Below are 16392 nucleotides of genomic sequence, written 5' to 3'. Positions count from 1 at the left end.
GGCGGCGGCGGGCCCCGGGCGCGGCCGGCTCCCCTCAGCGCCGCTCCCGCCGCCGCCGCGCGCCCGCACCGGCCCCGCCACTTGCCCGCCGCCGGCGGAGCCGCGCCGAGCGGCGGCACCTCCTGACCGCCATTCCGCCCCAAAACTTTCCGTTTTCCCCTTCCCACTCTCCGGGACTTCCTTGTGCCGCCTGTGCGCGCGGTGGGGGAGGAGGAGGCGTGTGCGGCGGCGGCGGCGGCGAGGGGGATTTACAGTCTCCTCGCAGGCTGGCCGGGACCCCGGGGGAAGAGGAGTTGCACCATGCGCGGCAAGTGAGGGAAAGTCTCCGCCAGCGCCGCCCGCAGAAGTTGAGGCTTTCCCCCGCCGCCCGCGGGAGCGGGAGCTGTGCCTTTAACGCCCGCTGAGCGAGGTGAGTTTCCGAGGCGGATTATTCATCCTGGGGACCCTTTTTTTTTTTCTTCCTCTTTTTTTTTTTCTTTCTTTTTTTTTTTTTTTTCCCCTTGTACGCGCGCCGAGGTGACAAACGTCCTTCTTGGCGCAGCCCCCCGAGCCGAGCCGGGGGCCGGCGGGCCCGGCCTCCCCTCTGCAGCCCGCCCGGGCTCGGCGGGCTGGCCCGCCGCGGGGGTGGGGTGGGGGTCGCGCAGCCCCTGCCTGCTGTGACGAAGTTTTTTGAACCCGGGCGTTTTGGGGTCTTGTGTGGTGTGTTTTGTGGGAGCGCTGGGCCGAGGCGGTGTGCCTGGGGCTGCCGTTTCGGCAGCGGGTGTGCTCTCATCTGCCCCCCAGCAGACCCACCGGGGGGGGGGAGGGGGGCAGTTTCTGGAGCGGCCTCCTACTTCTGAGATAGTATTTTGATGTATTTTTTTTCCTAAAAAAAAAAAGAAAAAAAGTGCTCGGGGGGGCGGGGGGGGGGAGGGAAATGCGAGGTATTCACGCTCAAGTGTGGAGTTTGCAGAGCTCGGGTGGGGGAGGGGATCCCATTCATCGCCAGGGCTTGAATCGGCAGCGGGCGGAGGGGCCGATCGCTCCCGTACATCGAAGTTTACTTCCAAGTAGGTAAACAAGTTACCCCCCGCCTCGCCCCCCGCCGCCCCCGGTGATGCCCGCCGCCGCCAGCCCGGGTACCAGCGCTGCGGGCGGGCGGAGGGGCGGCGGTGCTGCCGGGGGGACCGGGGCCGGGGCCGGGCGCTGCGGGGCTGCAGACCTGTTGCACACCAGTTCAGGTCCCGGGCCGGCGTGCCCGGCGGCGGGGCCGTTTCTGCCGGGGAAGGGCCCGGCGGCGGGGCGGCGGGTGCAGCCGCCGCCGGGCGGGAAGGTGGTGGACACCTTTCCCTCAGCTGCTGTCATCGCGCGGAGCCTGTGCCCCATTTTGTGGCGCTGGTTTATTCTCCGCGGTTGGGCTGATGTTTCGGTTCGGTGCGGTGTGCGGCTAAACATCGGTGTGGTGTGATGTAAAGGGAATGACCCTTGACCTGTTTAATTATATGTTGTTGGGTTCTCGAGTAGACATCCTGCTCGGAACAAAAAGGGGAAAAAACACAAAGCCACACCCTAAAAGTTAGGCTTGCATCTTAATTTCTCGAAGTCGGTGTTTAGGCTGAATAAAGGCTTTCCTTTATGTTGTCTTTAACATGTCTCTTGCTGTTCTCCACGAGGATTTGTATGGCGTTTTTCCTTTTCTTGATGCACAAGTCTTAAAGTGTGTGTGTGGTGTGTCTGTGTGTTGGTGGGGGAGGGGAAGCGGTCTGTTTGGAGCTTATTGAGTGTTTCGCGAAAAAAGAAAATATTGCAGCACAATGTTGCAGAAAACTGAAGTACTCCATTGAAAAGAGCACTCCTCAAGTGATGATTTCAGTAAAATGGCGTGTAAAATTTCAAGACTGGTATTTTAGGCTAATAGTGTGAAAATAAATACATTGTGCCAGAGGGAAATCTGATTGTAGGTAATAAATACAGGATCTTTACTCATGACAAATATTGCATCTTTCTTCCTTAGCCCATTTATTAGCGATCCTTTAACTGAGACTGTTCGTGTGGCATGTACAAGATTTAACATATACCTTGCTTACCATGTGACTGCACATGCTGGATTTAGGCCTTCTCCTGTCCTACAGTTGGTGTGTTGTCATATGCAAAGACAGGCAGGTCTTGAAGTGAATATATTCATCCTGTAATAGATGTTGTTGGCAAGAGAGCAGGATTGTCGTAGTATGTTTCCATGATGGTTTGTGTATTTTTTTGTTTTGGTTTTCTATTTTTCTTTTTCTGTTGTTTGTTAAAACAATTACAGATAATAATTGCAACCTTTCAACAACAGTGGTAGTAGAAAAGGGAAGCTTTCCCGCAGAAGGTTAGTAGAAGGAGTGGGATGAAAAAGGAAAATGACGGGGGGAGGATGCTATTACACTAAAAATATGTTAAACCTTTCTTGGGCTACATGCAATAATGCTAAAACTGGTAGAGATTTGAGCAGTGCTGCTGTAGGCGTCTCTAACACCTTCAATGAGCTAAGCAACAACCAAAGTGTTTTTGTCTCCCTCCACTAAGATGAAAAAGTGTGTTTCAGAAGCAGAGGATTAAAAATTACACATACGTGTAAACACTGATAACTACACAACTGTCCAAGTCTTACAGAGCAAAAAACCCACCCCTCTGCAAAATATATCTGTCATCTGAATACATCTTCTGCCCTTCCCCCACCTAATTAAGTAACATAACTACAATGTCCTCTGCCATGCCACTCACTGCTGTGAGTTGTGTTACGCGTTCTTTTCAGTGGGTGGCAGGTATTTTCCGCAGTAAGAGTACTGGAAGAGCAAAACCAAATGAAAACCTTAATAGGGAAGGGGAACACATGTCTGCATCTGGAATTGTCAGGCATCTGCGCCACCAGTTCGCCCAGTTTTGGTCCCAGTCATTGATTAACAGCTGGGCTTTTCCCACTTGTGTGATGATGGGGCCAGAAGTAGACCTGTTGTCCAGTTGGTGTGTCTAATGTGCCATGCCTCCTGGAGGGGCTTCCTGAACAGAGACTCCTCCAGCAGCAGCAGTCATTGAAGGCCTACTTGCCTGAGCATGGAAGGAGTAGAGGAGAATGCCCTTCCATACGAATGGGATATTGTTTCTCGGTAGCTAAGTCGGCAGTGTGATACACTTAGGATTTAGTGATACGCTGAATTTGGCTCATTGTGGAGATGAGGCTGGAAGGCCCATCCCAGGGCTCGGCCTGGCAATCTCTGTAGGTAGTGTCTAGGTGCGTGTTTTGGTGCCATTAGCTCTGGCTGTTTTCTGTTGCTGCTGTCAGAGTCCAGTGTTAGAATTCATGCTGTAGTCAGCATTAAACTGATGTTGTTTATATTTTAGTAGTGCCAAGCAGCCCCCATTTAGATCAGGGCCATTTTGTGGGTATATGGTAGATGATGGTTCTTGCCTTGAAAAGGCTGTAATGTAAGTGAGGGAGACAAAAAAGCCAGGAGGGTAGGTACATGGTGGAAAATACTGACTCAGGGGAACAGCAGCAGATTGCAGTGCCTTATCTGCAGGACGACGGTGTGACCTCAGCTGGTAGGAGAGAGGAGAGTTGTTAACACCTGGCAGCGCTGCTGCCGTAAATCTTGCTGCTCTGCGCAGAAGAGGGTGCGGGCATCGTGTGGACCATACCCTGGATCCTCTTTCCTATTACTCTTTTAATACTTTTTAGTATTATTTCAGATTATGTACATCAGCTTGCCTATAAAATGATCAGGTTTTGTAACTCTTGAGGGCAGATTCTTTTTTTTTCATAATCTTCATTATGAGGCAAGATGGAAGTAATTTTGTAAACTTTTTTTCAGCTGCTAAATTAAACTCCATTCCCTCTTCCCTTCCCTCATCTTGCCTATTTTTAGTTAGGCGGAAATAGCTGACCTCTTTACAGCAAGAACCCAGACCCCCTGGGTGCCATTTATAGGTTTCTACCAAATGGCTTACTTGGACAAGTTGGTTGAAATTAAATAAAAACATTGAAACTACAGCGTTACATAGGAGTAACAGCCTTCCTGTCAATACAGAATCTGTCATTTAAATGATACTGAAACAAACATCCAAAGGTGAAAAATGGGTTTTAGGTTATTTTTCTTTTCTTTGGTAGACAAGAGAATATTTCAGAGGTTCTTTTGTTTGGTTGTTGTTGGTTTTGGTTTGTTTGTTTGGTTTTTTTTTTTTGGTAGTTGTCTGGTTGTTAATGTAAGGGAATTTCATTTAAGAATGTTTTACAAACACAAGGAGCCCACTGAAGTTAGGCCTGTGTAAAACCTAGGGGGAATCATAGGAGGATCTTCAATCTCATTAGAAAAGGTCATCGTTTCTTACCAGTTTTTGCCTTTTGTAGAGAACTTACCCTAGATTTAGAGATTTAGAAATTACAGTTACTCATGTTTACTAATTCCATAGAAATATAAAATTGCTTCTGCTAGCTTAACTGAGAGCAGGTTTAACTATGGATACATGACCGTTTGTGAAGCTGAAGGGGCACAAGTTTCTTGCATTGCTTTTTTTGTGCATATTTGTATTTAGTTTAATTGATACTGATGCCTTAAAAATATTGGACTGTAGCAGCAGGTATTGGATTTCTTCACTTGTTGTTTGAGAAGAGTATATGGGTGTATGTGCAGTCTGTACGTTGCCTCTGTAATCCTCTATTTGCGTCCCAACCGCTAGTCCCTTTCTTTACCCTGGATTACTAGTACGGCTGCCATAGGAAAAGGGGCTTGGGGTTAGGCACATGTGATGATTTGGCTTCCATGATTTTTATAATCTTGTCTTTATGCAGTAAAAGGGGCATCACACTGTGTAACCCCATTTCTTGACCTTCTCTGTTTGTGTTATAGACAATCGATACATTTCTGGTTGTCCTATTTAAATTGGAGTGCATGTAAAGATTCATAATTTTATATGAAGTTACAATGGAATTTTATGCCAAGAACCTTATAGTATCCATGCAATACAAAATCATGGCAATAGTACTGTGTTATGAAGAAGCGGTTATTTTAATATTTTACCTAAGTGCATTGTGTAAATACAGATTGGCTTGGGTGTTGAATCTTACTCATTTACTATGAGAAGTTACACAGTACACCGAACACATGGACGCAGCAGTGCTTCTTGATTCTTAGATGACATGACTTGTGGCCTATTTATGAACAGACAAGTAACATTAATAATGTGTAGTATTGTGTATATATATACACTCATCAAAATACTTTTACCTAATTAAGTGCTGAGCTTTATTGACTCTTTGCCATTGGAGGGTAAACCAAGGCTTTTTAGAAAGCAGTGTTCTCCATTAATATGTAACGGTTGCTGTATACATCGCTTCACTGCCGTTCAAAATGTGGTTGCATTTACTGACCTAAATTTCATTTAAGCTCCTAAGTCTTAGCTTCAGTGTAACCTCTTACTACTATGTAGTGGGTTTAGAATGCATTTTGTTACGTAAAATCAGAATTTTGTTAGGCGGAAATATGTGGTAACATCAAATGTGATTTTAATTTTTTTCCCCTGTTGAAACACAACTTTCCCATACCTGCAAAAAATTACTGATGGAGCAAATAAGCAACGTTTTTCTCTTAGGCTTTAATAATACTTGGAAAATATCCTTTGACATTATCTTCAAGAAAACAAAGAGGATTTTCTTTTGGTGGATAGAATCCCTTTGTCATTCTTCAGAATAATACATTTATTGTGCTCCTTTTTGAAGGCAGCAAACTGCACTGGATGCAGCACTTTGTCTTCTGCTGTATTTTGCTGTGTAGCACTATCAGCTCTTCATTAATCCTCTGCCATTGAATGAAGACTGCAGAATATTCTCCGTGGTTCAAGAGTGAAGCCAGCTATTTATGATTTATATTTCTTAACAGAATAATCATGTTATAATAGCACTGCTGAAAGGAAGCTGTTGCATTGCTGTGATTAACACCTATACAGCTGTTGTGTTTCATGCTTAGAAGTGTCCACTGATGAGTTTGTGCCAATTTGAACACAACCCTGTAGCCTACGGCAAAAATCGTTAGAAAGTTACCTTTCCAAAAGAACTGACCCTCACAGTTTACGGTTAATATATACATGAGATTTTTATAAAGTGAAGTAAAAATACAGATTGTTTTTGCAAATCCATGTGCGTTTGGAATTTAAAGTTAGGAATTTTTATAACCATATGATAGTACCAGTGTCAATTAGATGCTACAAGTTGCTTGTTGTCTGTGCCAGTGGGTTTAGCATAGTTGCTTCTGGCAGAGGGTATGTGTGCATCCAGAGACCCGTTAGTATTAAGGCTTATGTTAGCACACAGTCTCAGCTGGAATTGTTGACCAGTAATCAGTTTCACAAATATTGTTTAAATAAGCTACCCTAGTGCCCCTGTGTGTGTGCATGTGCATGTAGGTATATGTACATAGATAGCCTTAAGGTAGTCCAAAAAGTAGCTTTGGAGAAAAAAGGAGTCACCCTGGGGTGGGAGAATGGTGTGGGAAGACAATGGATAGGCTCTCAAACCCTAGACTAGGATATGCTCAGGTTTCAAGCTCCAGTCAGCAGCACCTGAGGTGGTACAGAGCCAGTGAAATGAAGGTAGGACTGGGCCAGGCTGGGTGTCAGTTTTTGGGAGAAGACAGAGGTGCAGCACACTTTAATTATGTGCTTCCTGAAATGTGGCAAAGTCAGGAGTGGTTACTGTGCTTGTACATCTCACTGAGCATGGTGAGATCAGGCGGTCACAACTGGGGTATACCATATGTGGCTGAGGGATGCGCTGCAAACTTCAAAATGATAGTATCTTCATTGCCCCACCCTGCCCCCTTTTGTTTTTTATTCTGATTGGGTTTTGGTTGCTCTTAAAAGTATTATTTAAACCCTGATCTCAACAGAGAGATTGAGGCAAAATTACCCCCTCCCCTAGTGTTCTACACAGATAGGGTTGGGCTTTGCAGAGGGGGTAGGGCAGAGAATCCAAGCACAGGCAGTGCCTGTTCATATTGTGGGGATTAGTTTCCAAGGATATGTGCTTTTTACAGTCACAAAACAAACTTAACTCTTCCCATGCCCATTTACATGCACACATGCATTTAGACCTGTAGGAGTTAATTTGGTTACAGAATTGACTGGAACACACCAAATCTTTTGTAATTTTTCAGAAGGTATTGGTAATGCTGCCAGTTACATGCATTCAACTCACTTTCATTGTAGCTTAACTCTGCTGTTTTGGTTGTTTTGTGGGGTTGGTTTTTTGGGGGGGGGGGGGGGTGTTACTTTTTGACCTTTTTTTGATGTAAGAGCTTCTGTAGTTTTATGTAGTTAATACACTTTAGTTTTTAATTTGTTGACTTTTAAACTGAAATGTAATCTGGAAGTCACAGAAAAAAGGCAAGCCCAAGAATTACTCTAATGAGGAACACACCTTCCTATCCCAGTGCTTAAAAATGAAAGTAAAGAACAGGAGCAGATACATTTTTAATAACGTGGCATGATGTTCATAAGACAGATTTTGTGTCATTCTGTGAAAGCTATTTAAGGGGTTTTTATTTCCATTTTGACTACTACTGCTTTTTTGAGTTGATGGTGTTATAACTCATTAACAATGCTCATTTGTATTTGCAGGAATCTTTTTATATTAAAAAATCCAAACATGCTCAGCTCTGATACTTCTGCTTGTATCAATAAGTATCTTACATAACTAGTTAATTTAAATGAGCTAATTAGTTTAAAAGTAGTGCATGACAATGTATCGTAAAAATTCATCCAGCTTCATTCTCACAGGATTTTATGTGCTTGGAAAAAAACATAAGGCAAGCCGAAAGGATGGCCGTAACTACAGTATTAGAGTGGAAGCAAAGAACCTATTTATTACATACAGCTCAAATTTACTTAAAGCATTAACATAATGATTAGTCTCACTGCTGATGAATGAAATCAGCATTTCTCAGACACCACCAATCATCTCTATGCTACCTAGTCTGGTAATGCTGGGTAGAGGTTAGGTAAAAAATAGAATGTAGCTTAGGCCCTGATGGGCAGTTTACAAGAAGGAGGAAGAAGAGTGGGAGTAGTTTACCTCAGCAGCTATGCTCCATTGGATTTAACCTCCTGACCATCAAGTAGCCAACAAAAATTTTCTAGGCATTTTCTGAACTGTATTTTTTTGCTTGGCTTAGATGATGTACCTTCAAAACACTTATCCTGTGCATTTCTTCAGTGTTATGACAGTAGTATATATGGTATGTGGGTATTTCCTAATATATTAGTGTTGTTTTGTGGTTATAGCAAGTGGCTTTTTGTGTGCATCTGAGTTTTCAAGTGTTTTGAGTGTTTGTATGTATACGTGTTCACTGCTGGATTAATTTTTTATTTTAAATTTTGCTTAGGGTAAACAATAGATTCTTCATGGTATCTATTACATTACCAACAGCATATATTTCAGGTTAAAAAATAAGTTGAAACAATGGCAACATGTTAAGCGCAGTTACATGTTAATTTGATCATATTCAGTGAGTGGTAGCTTTGTAGGTAAGGTTTGTTGTGCATAGCAGGTGTTTATGTACATGGAGTCCAGTGTGAAAGAAAGAAATACATTAAATTTCCTCTTACTAAAAATACATAGTGACCTGTATCTTAGTCTTGTAGTTTTTTGCTCCTGTATTTGTATTGTCATGAAGTTATTTTGAAGTACAATATTTTTCTTTTTTTAAAAAAGTAAAAATGAATATAAATCTATCAAAAGAAAAAATTAAATCTGTTCCTTGATATCTTTACAAGGCAATTGATAGGGCACTCCTTCCCGCAGCTGGATAAATCACTTACATTCCACTTATAGTGGAATGTAAATGATTTATCTGCCTACCATCCTACAGAACTACTATGAAGATTTTATTAATGACTAGTTTAGAAGAATTTTAAACATCAAAACGCATTGTCAGTGCATTTTGTTGCTAGTTTATTAAAAAATGTGAATGTAAAAATCTGCTTGCTAAAGTACAATCCTGTTTTTCATCAAATTATAAACTAGGATAGCAAAGTATCAAAAGAAAATGATGAAAAAAAGTTCTATATCCATTCCAGTGGTTAGTTCAGAGTTAGAAGTAATGATTGCTTTTTATTAATCTTCTGTTATCTGTCAGTCAGTTTCTTGGCTAACAGAGTTGGGTTTAGGGTATTAGATTGCCTCTGTTGGGTTTTCCCAACCTTTTTTGTAATTGCTGTTAAACTTCTTTTTTTACCCCCACCCCCCAATTAAAACTGTTGGAGTTTCCAGTGAAGTTTGAAGTTTCATTTTAATGGATATTTTCTGTGTTTCATAGTGTCTTTTTCTGTCAGCTCCGCAATACAAGGGTAATGCCAGCAAGGGCAGAGTGGATGATACGTTTGTGTTCTGAATGTTCAGCAAATCCTGTTGTAGCTATGGCCAGATATTGCAAAAATGTATTTGGTGTGTGCAGGAGACTTCTAGGAGCAGGCCTTATATGATGGCAGCACACATTTTTGACTGATTAAGTAAAAATTTCTGAGCCTTTTTGAAAGCGACAGATGACGTGCATGATTTTAGCTTTCGTCCTGACAGTGTGCATGTAATGAAACAGAGATTGTAGTGTCCCCCTCCTTTTCTATAGCCCACATAAGTAGTCTTTTTTTTTTTTTTTGTATGGCATAATTCCCACAGTCTGTTTTGAATACCATTCTTATCTGAATCTTCACAATGTTCTTTGAAGTTTCTGTAGCTGACAAACATGAAGTTGAGATTTAGAGCCCAGTTTCTTTAAAGTGTGCAGGAGCTGTGTTGGCTATGTTGAAATTTACTTAGGCTTAATATTCTGCAGTATAAAGTGTTAAGACTTAGCAATTTGAGGTTGCAAACGCATACAATGAAAAGTGACCAGCTCAGATGGATGGTTGGAACCTATGACTTTTTTTCAGTCAAGTGCCCTTAGTTTTTCAGGCCAGCCCACATCAAAAGGTCTAAGAAACTCTAGCAGCAGCCACCCATAATGCAACTGGCAAGCAGTGGTAGGACGCTCTCCTCGTTGCCTGTCTAGATCATGTATTGTCTCAAAGCTATTCTGCCATCTGTGTGACCTATCATGTAAGAAGCCCAACACGTCAGGTCTGGCACCTGATGCTTGTTTTTTTGTGTAGGGGTTACAAATGCTGTACCCTCCATCCAGACCACGTGCCAGCCTTCCCATGCAGCAATAGGTATATCCTGTGCGTTTTACATTGGCCAGAGGCTGAAGGTATACTTTCTCCCGTTTGTTCCGCAATGAATCTCAGCAGTCTGGCTCTCGTCACTTTATACAGATGGCAGCACCAAGCCTACCTCAGCCGACTGGTTGATGCCAGCTAAGCAAAGCCTTCTGGAGGTACGCATCCTGCAGCTGCCTTGGGTGACGCCAGGGAGGTTCAGTTGCAAGGCAGAAACCCAACATAACATAGCACAGTGCTTCATTGTTCATGAGTACAAATTCTAAATTGCATTCTAAAATGCATTGTTCTAAATGCAAAAAAATGCTTAGAATGGGTATGTCTGTGTGCTGGTGATGTGTATGTGCTTTATTTTCATTTACTGTTTTTCTCAGGTGTGGTTGCTCTGTGTTTGTCAACAGTGGATAAGGAAAATTATGCAAAAGGACTATTAAGTTATATATTTTTTAAGGTTAGAAAAAATATATAAAATAAAATATATAATAATACATATTATATTTATATATAGATAATAAAAATATAAATGTATAATAAAAATATACATTAAAAATATATCTGACTCAGACTTTTTTCATTTGGTGACTCAAACATTCTACAAATAGTTGTTTTACATGAATGTGTAATTATTTATGCTGTTAGCATGGTCTTGTTATTTTTGTCTTTGGAAATACCTATGGTTATTTCTCTGGTGTCTCAAGTGGAGCGAATGTCTTGCCAGCCTGTTTAACGTGCTAATGTATGTGAGAAAGTATGCCCTGTGGCCTAAAACATCATTTATGTATTTGCCAATTGCCTCTGTCTTTTAATTTCTGTTTGTATGCATTGCATTTGGTTAGGTTGAATTTATTATTGATTCCAACTGTTTGCAAATACTCTACTGACAGACCGTTTGCTTGTGTCTCCTTTGAGCCAACATTTTACCCTTGTTAGTCTATGGATGTGTTCTTCTGAATATTAGCCAAATGCATTCATAAAAATGGTAAAATAAAAAGAAAGGAAAAGTATGAGAGTTTTGTGACCTATGATTTGTAAACAATATGATGAAACTGCCTTTCAGTGTTTGACTCTGTACTATACTGTATTTTTTTTGGTTCCAGGTTTTCCCTTTTTATTCTCTCAGGTTTTCTGAGCTTCCCATCATACACAGCCATTTGCTCAGATGTTTTAATTGCAGGTTATGGGTTTTTTTTGTACCATTCTTGTTTTGTTTGGTTTTGAAGACTAAAGCTACTAGGTAAGCAACAGCTGTAATATTTACTAGTTCTCTAATTCTCTGGTGTCAAACTGTGACTTGCAAGCCGGTAGGGGACATGAGGACTTTTTGGTTTTTGTTTTTGGTTTGTTTTTTTTTTAGAGATTGGGGGCAGGGGCGCAGGGAGGAAGTCTGTTGTCATTCTGTTGAAACTCAGTGTACAAGGTATCTTTATAGGTCCACAAATTTAAAGAGATTAAAACCCACTGATCTTATTATATTATAAACTTCTTAAGGACGTGATGTTATCTATTTTTACGACTTACTGCTTTGTGGGTGTATATATAATTTGCAAGTAATAAACTTGGTTTTCACAGAAGGTAATTTATACCAACATTAAATTTTTGGCATCAGTTTTGTTATAATGTGTAGATTTTTATGAAAATAGCCCTTTTCTTTTGTAGTGCTGTGATCACTATTTTCTGATAGAACACAGATCTGGCTCATCTTTAGTTGCACGAAGAATAATCTAGAGAGGAACATTTGGATTCCCTTAGTTTGTGCTTATCAGGTCTGTCACACAGCGAGCCTACTTAACTGATTTTTCTTTTTTTGGGGTCTTTTGCAGTACTGTTTTTGTTTTAAACTCCAGCCATTTATATGGTAGTGTCACATTTCAGTAAATCCAAATTTTTGCATCTTAATATGTCAGAAAATTTGTTATTTGATGTTACTACATTTCTTTTCTCTCCTCTGCTTGAGAGCAGCACTCCTTGCTAATGTTAGGAGGGGTTAGATAGAGGAGGTGTGTATGGTGGAGTGGGGGTAGGAAGTAAAACAGGCTCTGGCTGTTTACACATTCCAGGCAACCATAGATCTGCTCTCTTTGAGGCCTGAAATATTTTCCTTTTCACTATCAGTCTTGCAAATCTGGGGTATTCGGGCACATTGCCAATGAAAATAAATAGTAATGTGTTAATCTCTTAGATAGAAATATAATAAACTGTATTTTACCTTTGTGTGTGTGCATAAGAATAAAGAATGTGACATTTTTAGAAATACTGAAATGCTGAAAATTATGACTGTTGCTATACTTTCTTCAAGAATTGCCTATAAAAGGACAAAGTAAATTTGACTCCTTCCTTCTTGCTAGTTTATTCCAAAGTGCAAGCCACATAATAAAAATATTTTTGCTAACTAGATTTTCTGTTTTCAGCATGATAACCTTTGGCTCAAGGAGCTGATGACTGAGTCCCTCTTTCTGATTTCCATGTGCATGTATGTACATGCTTTTTTCATTAATATTAAGCTGGGTTTATTCTGCTTTGTAGTCTTTCATTTGATTGTTCTGGACATTTCAGAGTTCTGGTGAAATCAGATACACAAAGCTGTCCACCTGTATGTCTCATTTTGTTTTTTGGGTTTTTTTTGAATATTGGAAATTATTCTCTGCAGCCTGCACTAAAATACAAACTGAGCAGGCTGGCAGATGAACAATGTTTTTTTCCAGGTCCTGCATAATGCAATGAACAGACCCTCTGTTTATTATTATTTATTATCAATGTTTGTATAGATGTGATTTCCTTCTCTGAAGCTTGCTTTCTTGGGTTTCTTAAAGCTGTATGCTATGTGTGCCATTACTAGTTTTTCCCAAGTGGTACAGTAATGCCACTTTGTCACTCCAGCAACTTGCTTTGTCACTGGGACTTGGCATGGCTCAACTTCTTATTGTTTCTGCTTTTTAAACAAAATTTGTTGCCCTCCAGAAATAGTACCATATAATTATGACATGAAAAACAAGACAGTCCCATTGAGATAACAGCTGTTACCTTCAGTCTTAAGACCATCTTGGCACATGCTGTGCAAAAGGTAATTCAGACCGTACAGGTTTTTTTTTTCAAAAGGCAGTTAATTGTTTAAAACTTTCTTGCATAGTTGTGACTGTCATATAGTTAGCATTTAGAGGCATTAAACTGCTTTTGGAAAAGCTGTAGGCTACTTCAGCTAGACCAGCAGCAGCTTGGGTAAACACGTGGTAATATGTCTCCCTTGACTACATATTTAGGAACAAAGTACTGCTCTCATCATGAGTGACCTGGTTCTAAAGCCAGAGGTTGTCTGGGGTTGCTGTCAGGTGAGATCAGACTGTTGAGTTTAACCTAAATGGAAGTAAACACTGAGGTTACCTGCACCTCATTATTTCTGTGCTTTTATGACTGACACTCAGGACTGTTTGTGCACTGGCTGTGGCTCATGCTGAGTATGTTGCTAATAAGTTGTGTCTCTAGCATGCATGCTATCTGGGTGCTTTAAGGCCAAAATTTTGAATACGGATACCTAAATAAGTGGTTTGGTTTTCAGAAGCTTTGGGTAGGTACAGCTCCAATTGAAATCAGAGGAATTGGTGGCTACTTAGTGCCTGGATAAGTAGTTAGTCTTAATACAGGGGTGCATCATAACATTCTGACAAGGGAAGATCACCTCCCTCTTTTCCCACTAAATTAAGTAGTATTTAACATAGCATTTTAAAGAAGATCTTACTGAGTGACTACTGCCAGTCTGTGTATAGGTGGGGTGGTTTTTTTCGTCATTGTATGTTTCTTGAATAGGCAAAATTTGTTCCTGATCCTTCGGAGCAGCTGCTCACATACACAATTTGGGTGAGTCTGTCAAGGTGGTGTATGGTTTGTATTGAAGTTAGGGGGTCTTTACTGTAAATTGGTAGCAAGTTTGTTTCCCATATGTGTTTAGTTTTATTTAATATAGCATTTGGTGTAGTGGGTAGATGTACTGTTGTTGTAGTAGTGGTTTGATTTAGTATTTATTACAAATATTTCCTACCTTGAAAAACATGAAAACATGTTTTGTGGTTGAAATAGGAACTGGGAACCTTGCTCTTTCTTAAACAAAAATCCTAAAGAAACAAGAGTATGAGGTATAGCAACCTAATGCAAAAAAACCTCAATGCTTCTCAAAATTAAACAGATTTACATCTTAATTGTGTGTACGAATATCTAGAAATGAGTAATATCAAATAATGAACTTTACTATATAAGAATTATATACAAATTGCACAGAATTGGAGGTTGGTGGTTCTTTTTGGTTTTGTTTTGTTTGGTTTGGTTTTTTTCCTTCTCAGTAGCTTAGAAATATTGGCAAGCTGATTGAGGAGAATTTAGTGGAAGATACTTATTAAAAGAAATTTGATATGAAGAACAAATGTGATGAACTGTTCCTGCCCACAGGGGAGTTTAGGACCTGTAAAATACTAGCTTAGACTTCCTTCTCATTTCTTCCCCCTTTTGTTCAGGAGGAGAATGTGGGCCTGTATGAAGCATGCTTGAGGCTATTTAAATATTGACAAAAAATTTTAAGCCGCAGAAACTATGAAATGAAATTTTAGATGTACATTTAAAGATCATCTTTTTTGCTAGTAACAACAGTCTTTGACAGCCAACTGCAATACAACAAGTTTGCATTGTTGACCTAGCAAAACAGTCTGGGGTTAATTGTTCAACACTGTAGATACTACTTAATTACTTTCTATAGAAGAATTGTTAATTAGTACTTATAATTTTTTGTTTCACAAGATTTCTGAGAAATCTTGGTGATGAATCTGGCTGATGCAGTAAAAAAATGAAAGTGAGTAGTAGGGTCCTGTCAGAGGAGCGTGCAGCCTGTGATGGAAAGAGGCCATTTTAGTGCGTACTTCATTTATTTCTTCAGCCCCAGATGATCAATGAGTAGTATGTGTATTTATGTAGTTGAACCAGCATGTAGTTTTGTATCTTCGTGGGTCTCCATTCAAATTAGGGAGAAACCCCATCTTCCCAGAATATGTGAAAATGTAAAGACGGTTTGTAGCGTGTCAGCAAGCTACTGTTTCAATTACCTTTCATAGTTTAGTAATAATAAGCTAAAGAAAAGGAGTATAATTTGATCCTTGCAGGAGGAACACCTCACCAAGCTGACAGATTTTTGTTGGTGTTTTGCAATTGCTGTTTCAAAAAGGTTTCTCTCACAATTGGTTTCACAGCTTTTGAACCTGATAGTTTCAAAGCCTATTCTAGGCTACTCTGCTTCCTGTGAAGAGTGATGTTTAGTGAGGTGTTCGCGTATGCCACATCATGCTGGTGAGAAGTAAAGTGTGTTTTGATCCTGCGGATCTTGCTTCACTTATAAGATTTTATGTTTTTTATGTTCCTTGGTGTGTGTGTGTAGGTGGGGAAGGGAGAGAAGAGCAAACAACAGTGCTGATACGGTGTGGTGGTTTTGGAGAGAGGGGCACACATGCCTGCTTTCCCCCAGATTTGATATTCTCTGCTGTTCTTAACAGTGGTAGGACTGGTTGAAGCTGGTAGCGAAACAGTATTTTAAAGAGACTGTGATTTACATGGCACCAGTTTTCAATTTAATTGAGAAGTGGCCTTTCTTAAAGAGGTGGTTGGTTCTGCAGTTGATAATAAATTGCTACAAATTGTCACCTTGATGAATCTTTAAAAAAAAACAAACAAATGAAAGTGAACCAAAACAAAAAACCCCAAACCCTCAACATCCCTCACCAAACCAAATTTAAGCAGATGACAGACTTGTTAACTCAGCACTGAGGGTTGTCTTAGGACGTCGGTGCTTACATTTTGATTGATTCTCAGTTGTCAACTTGATGGGTGTGGGAGGTAAAGAGAACTTTTCATGAAAAACATTCTCATAAGAACAGTTGTTCATGGTTGTTATGGTACAGTTACATGTATGTTTACAGGGAAGAGAAAGAACATACTAGTATTTTCAAGTTTTCTAAATTGAAGAATTGCCTCGCTTTTTCTAAGCAGCGCATCTTTAAATGATATCCAGTTGTTTGTCTGCTGGAAAGTTATTCTTAGTTTTCCAGTAAATACAGTTTTCTTATTTTACAAAGCCATAATTTTGTCATTATAATTACAAGCATTTTAATTAAAATGCTGCTGATAGAAGGAGTA

At 40.4% G+C, this 16392-nt stretch overlaps 1 long non-coding RNA gene across 1 annotated transcript in view; it reads left to right on the top strand.

Annotated features, from left to right (window-relative positions):
* The first annotated feature begins 29 nt into the window (after nt 1-29).
* LOC119143327 overlaps nt 30-16392 on the top strand; it is a 64633-nt gene continuing 48270 nt past the window's right edge. Inside the window, exon 1 of the long non-coding RNA XR_005102668.1 lies at nt 30-409. This is a non-coding gene — a long non-coding RNA (uncharacterized LOC119143327). The remainder of the gene's footprint in view (nt 410-16392) is intronic.

This window comes from Falco rusticolus, chromosome 2 (genome assembly GCF_015220075.1).
Source record: "Falco rusticolus isolate bFalRus1 chromosome 2, bFalRus1.pri, whole genome shotgun sequence".
Classification (NCBI taxonomy): domain Eukaryota; kingdom Metazoa; phylum Chordata; class Aves; order Falconiformes; family Falconidae; genus Falco; species Falco rusticolus.
The sequence above is the reverse complement of the archived record's forward strand: the minus strand, read 5'-3'. Positions and strand labels throughout refer to the sequence as shown.